The sequence below is a fragment of the Populus euphratica genome, unplaced genomic scaffold (genome assembly GCF_000495115.2).
Source record: "Populus euphratica unplaced genomic scaffold, PopEup_1.0 scaffold59.1, whole genome shotgun sequence".
Taxonomy (NCBI): domain Eukaryota; kingdom Viridiplantae; phylum Streptophyta; class Magnoliopsida; order Malpighiales; family Salicaceae; genus Populus; species Populus euphratica.
Window position 1 is genome coordinate 846,525 of NW_011499940.1, and position 6,152 is coordinate 852,676.

Below are 6,152 nucleotides of genomic sequence, written 5' to 3' on the forward strand. Positions count from 1 at the left end.
GCTAGACATAATGAAAGAAAGAAAAATAGATAAACAAAATAAGAACATAAATAAGATGAAAGTTAAGTAAGTAAAGGAAAGGAAAGGAAATGAAATGCATAAACTTGATATTAATGAAAGCAAAGCATAAATATTACAAAAAATACAAAGAGAGAAAGGAAGAGCATGATCTTGATCTTTCCATCCATATAAAGTAGACCTAAATCTGAGATCTATAGCTCCAGATATGACCCAATTACCGAACAGTGTTTCAGTTTGGATTGCATCGACATCTTTTTTCTAATTTTGGTCATCTCTTTGCCCTTGCAATTTAAGTTCTTAAAGTCATCAATCAATCCTTTCATTTATGTGATAGGCCTGCATTTAAAATGAATATTTACCATAAATTAAAGGTATCTTATATTATTAGATATATTATTATAAAACATGTTTTAGTTAAGGAGTTATTGATACTTCAAGTGCAAAATGATGATATAAAATTATGATAAAAATGCACTTTTAAGTACTAATCACACCCCCCAACCAGCTTATTACTAGTCCCTAGTAATTAAAGCGTTAAAATAAGAAAAACAATTTGCAAATTCCATAAAGCAAGGTATTCATCATTTAACTTCCATTAATCTATCTAAATAAACAAACTCTCGTTAAATTTATATACCTGCTTAATACCTCTTAACAAGATATTCATAAACCTTTCTTTTATGCTCAATGTATCAACATATAATTATGGGGCTTTTCTTGGAAGAAAACAAAATTTTTGTTCTAATGTTTAAGGTGAACTTCCTTGGGTTGGGATTATTATTTTTTTCTCTTTTTTTTTCTTCTTCTTTTTTAAATATATATACATTTAATTTAAAAAACACCATGCATCTTTAACCCATGTAACGAGCTTTCGGCTAATGACTCCCAGACCAGTTGGTCTTAGGGCATTAGGTGTTAAGACACCCCTATGAGCTTAGTAACTCGGGTCGCAGATACTGATATGTAGATAGTGCAATGTTTGATTCCCTTAAGCTTTTCTCCTTAACCCATGTAACAAGCGTTGGGCCAATAGCTCCCAAGTCAGTTGACTTTAGGGTATTAGGTGTTAAAACACCCTTTCGGGCTTAATTGCTTAGGTTAGGGAGGCTACGAAACCAAACTTATCTACATTTTTATTATTATCATTTTTTCTTTTTTTTTCTTTTTTTTTTCATTTTTTTTTAATTATATACAATCCCTTTCTGTTAGTTGTTACCTTTAACAAAAGAACATAAATAATGTAATAATCCAATGTGCAACCCACAATCATATGTTAAAGTGTGTGTGTGTGAAAATTAAGGTTTAAGAATACATGTTAAATGAGTATATGAGCAGAATCAAGTGATAATAATGTGAGAGTTTGTAAATCTGAATATTTCAAGAAGTATTATAATAGACCTTGTTAAGAATGGTTACTAAGATGCGTCTCAAGAGTCACTTTAACAAAAGAGCTCCTTTACTCTACTGTCCTAGTAACAACAATTATGCACATGTTTTATGAAATGGAAAACAATTTTTTTTTTATCAAATACTACCCTCTCCCCCCAACTAAAATAAGACATTGTCCTCAATGTTCTAAGGTAGAAAGATAGAGTATAGAAGATATCACCTGAAATAACGAACATTGACAAACCTGAAACACACTTAAACAAAAATAAGAAATAACAAAACACAATAATAAAACAAAACAACACAAAAATTACAAATGAAGACTCAAATCTAATCTAAGCTTTTTACGGCTTTCCTTAAATGACCAATTTATACGATTCATGGAGGGATCAATTACAGGAATGAAAGATTGTAGTTGGTCAATCAATTGTTCAGCAGTAGCAGCAGAGATTATGATTTGTCTTGTAGAAGATGTTAGAAATTCCTGTTTCACAGCATGATCAAGAAAAGACAACAACTTATCATAATAACCATTAACATTTAACAAACCTATGGGTTTATGGTGAATGTGTAGTTGGGCCCAAGAGGAAATATGAAAGATCTCTTTCAATGTGCCTAGACCACCTGGTAAAGCAATGAAGGCATCAACATGGTTAAACATTGCATTCATTCGAGCTGACATTGTGGAGACCTGAAGTTCCTCTCCAATTGTTTTTCCAATGATGTCCCCTTGTGCTAAAGCTTCGGGGACAACCCCCAAAACTTGACTACCTCCTAAAAATGCAGCTATTGACACACCTCCCATTAACCCAAGACTGCCTCCCCCATACACTAAATGAATCTTTCTCTCAGCTAGCACTTGACCAAGATGATTTGCTGATTCTAAAAACTCCTTTTCTTTCCCAGGACTAGATCAACCGAAAACACAAATATTTCTTATATGATAACTTGAGGAACTTGCCATTTCTACACACTTTTGTATTTGTTGAATGTATGGGTTGAGTAGAAATGAAAGGAAGGAAAAGAGGGTTTTATAGATGAGAAATTAGAAAGGCAATCATAACACCTATATGTAGGCCAGCTGGAGTCTCACACACACTCTCTCTCTTTTTATTTATTTATTTATTTACTTTAAAAAAAACATGTGTATGTACAGGTAGTTGTGATTGTGGCTCATATTTTCCCTTGGTTTTACGTTCAAGAACGGCTTAAACGCCCTCTATGGGTCGGGGATAGGCTTCCCATCCAGTTTTCTTAAAAACTGGCAAACAGGGTCTTTTTTAGTCAGATTCCCAAGACTAAGTCGATCATGTTCTTTATGAAATAGTGGCCATAAATCATGAATTGCACGATGCACATCTCTACTAGGATGCGTCTCAAGAGTCAATAGAAGATTATCTAAAGACTCCTTACTCAGGCCATCCTTAATGAATTGTATTTTATCTTCACAGTTTATAGATACCATTCCTAAAGAACGACATTGTGTATTACAAGTCCATCTAGCACATCGATGACAGTCTTTCAGTCGTTTTGCACGACGTTTCTTTGCAAAAGTGCTTTTACCTGTTCTAAGCATGTGTGAAATGAAGGAGTTAGAGGACTCACCTCATAATCAGACCTTTGCTTCAATCAACCAATGAATATCTTAAGGAATTCCATGATTCATTAACAATCTCAATCTTGCACATCTAGCACGATAAATTTTTGTAATCGCATTGTGAGGCAGAGCGGGAAAATACTTTTTCAATTTTTCAAGATTAGTGTCCATTTTCAAATGAGAATTGGAAGAGAGATTCAACAAAAATTGCACAAATCACTCAAAAAGAGATATCAGCTATTGTGGGAAACTGAAAGAACCGACTTAAGTCATGGAGTACCATTATCCGCTATTTGATCGGGGTGAGAGAAACTAGCAAAAATCACTCAAAAAGAGACAAAAAAATAAAATAAAATAAAATAAAATCAATCTTTATATACAGGATCACCCAATTCAATAGAGTCATGTTCAACTGAAAAATTGTCAAAGTAAACTTTCAGACGATGCCCATTTACCTTAAAAACATTGCCATTATTTGGATTCTCGATGTCATAGGCCCCATATGGATACACATGTTTCACAATAAAAGGACCGCTCCATCTTGATCATAATTTTCTAGGAAATAAATGCAGTCGAGAATTATAAAGCAAGACTTTTTCACCAACATTGAATGTTTTTCTCAGTATTTTCTTATCATGAAACTCTTTAATTCTTGCTTTATGAATTCTTGAATTTTCATATGCATCATTTCTTATTTCCTCAAGCTCATTTATTTGTAATTTTCGCAGTTGACTAGCATCATCCAGATTTGAATTGAAAGCTTTAATAGCCCAATAAGCTTTATGTTCAAGTTCCACAGGCAAGTGACAAGGTTTTCCATAAACTAGTCTATAAGGTGACATACCTAATGATGTTTTATAAGCAGTTCGATAAGCCCAAAGTGTATCATTAAGTCTTAAAGACCACTTTTTCCTATTAGGGTTCACTGTTTTCTCCAAAATATGTTTGATCTCCCTATTAGCAAGCTCTACTTGTCCACTTGTTTGAGGGTGATAAGGGGTGGCAACTTTGTGTGTGATTCCATATTTCTTCATTAAAGACTCAAATGGCTTGTTGCAGAAATGTGTTCCACCATCACTTATTATGGCTCGAGGGACTCCAAATCGACTCAAAATATTTTCTTTCAAAAACTTTATCACTGTTTTGTGATCATTGTTTCGACTTGGAATTGCCTCTATCTATTTTGAAACATAATCTACTGTGACTAATATGTATACGAAACCAAATGATGGAGGGAATGGACCCATGAAATCTATACCCCACCGGTCAAAGATCTCAATGACAATAATAGGATTTAAAGGCATCATATGACGTTTTGAAATAGATCCCAACTTTTGACAATTTTCACAAGACTTGCAGAATGCATGTGAGTCTTTGAATATGGTGGGCCAATAAAATCCACTTTGTAAGATTTTTGCAGTTGTCTTTCTTGACGAGAAATGGGCCCCACATGCCTCAGAATGACAAAATTTAATGACGCTACTTACCTCATTGTCAGGAATGCATCTTCGAAATATTTGATCAGGACAATATTTGAATAAATAAGGATCATCCCAATAGAAGTTCTTCACTTCGTTCAAGAACTTTCTTTTACCTTGGGTACTCCAATAAGCTAGCAATTGTCCTGAAACAAGAAAATTGACAATATTAGCAAACCAAGGCATTGTAGAGACAGAAAGTAAAGATTCATCGGGAAAGTAGTCATCGATTGGTGTGATGTTAGTTTTCGAATCTATTGTCAATCTTGACAAGTGATCTACGACAATATTTTCGCTGCTGATTAGTACTTAAAAGTGCATTTTTATCATGGTTTTATATCATCATTTTGCACTTGAAGTATCAATACCTCCTTAACTAAAATATGTTTTATAATAATGTATCTAATAATATAAGATACCTATAATTTGTGGTAAATGTCTATTTTTAATGCAGGTCTATCACATAAATGAAAGGATTGATTGATGACTTGAAGAACATAAATTGCAAGGATAAAGAGATGGCCAAACTTAGAAAAGAGATGTCGGTGCAATCCAAACCGGAACACTGTTCGGCAATTGGGTCATATCTAGAGCTATATATCTCAGATTTAGGTCCAATTTATATGGATGGAAAGGTAAGACATAGGCCTACAACTTTCATATGGAGCCCAAGATCTAAAAAAGCCATTATCAAGTCCAAATTGTAGCAACAACAAAGAAGCCCGAATCTGTCTTCCAGCCCGAGCACTGTTCGGTATTGTGGCCATATCTGGAGTTCTAGAAGTCCAAATGAGCTGAATTTTTTACACAAGAAAGCTGAGACAATTGCCTACAACGTTCATGTTTGCAACTGGCTCCAGTTTTGACGTTATAAATGACGTTTTGGGCAGACAAGAGAAGATAAAGATTGTCACCAAGTCAAAAGTTTGTCACCCACTTATCAATTAGTCATCAAATCAATAGTTCCCAATTTTGGCCTATAAAAGGAGGCATTCGCCATGCATTTAGGCATCTTGGTTTCCAGATCAAGATCATGCTCTTCCTTTCTCTCTTTGTATTGTTTGTAATGTTTATGCTTTACTTTCATTAATATCAAGTTTATGCCTTTCATTTCCTTTCCTTTACTTAGTTAACTTTTATATTCTTATTTTGTTTATTTATTTTCTTTTCTTTCATTATGTCTAGCTAAGTTAATTATGTCAAGGTGAAAAGGTTACACTAATGGTGTAAGAATAAGTATAGTGTAAACTTAATATGGACTTTAATGTTTGATACTAACATGTTTTATATTTGTTATCTTATTCACTCTTTAATACTTTGCTTGTTAAATGACTAATCTTGATTTATGTTGTATAACACTTGGTACAACAAATGCTTGGCACTTTCATAGCCCATAATGTATGGTATAACCGACACCTGAGCTATAAAAGGAACTTGATTTCTTGTTAACATAAGTTATAATCATGAATGCTTGACGAGATTTACAAGTATTAGCATTAATTGAATAAGATGACTAATGTAATCATGTTAACAATATATAATCTGATTGGAACCTCCTTTGTGTGTGGTTTCCAATTGAATAATATGAGTTTATACTATACTTGTTTGATATACCATTAGTGGAACCTCTAACCTTGACATTTGTTATTATTATTGTTTAATCCATA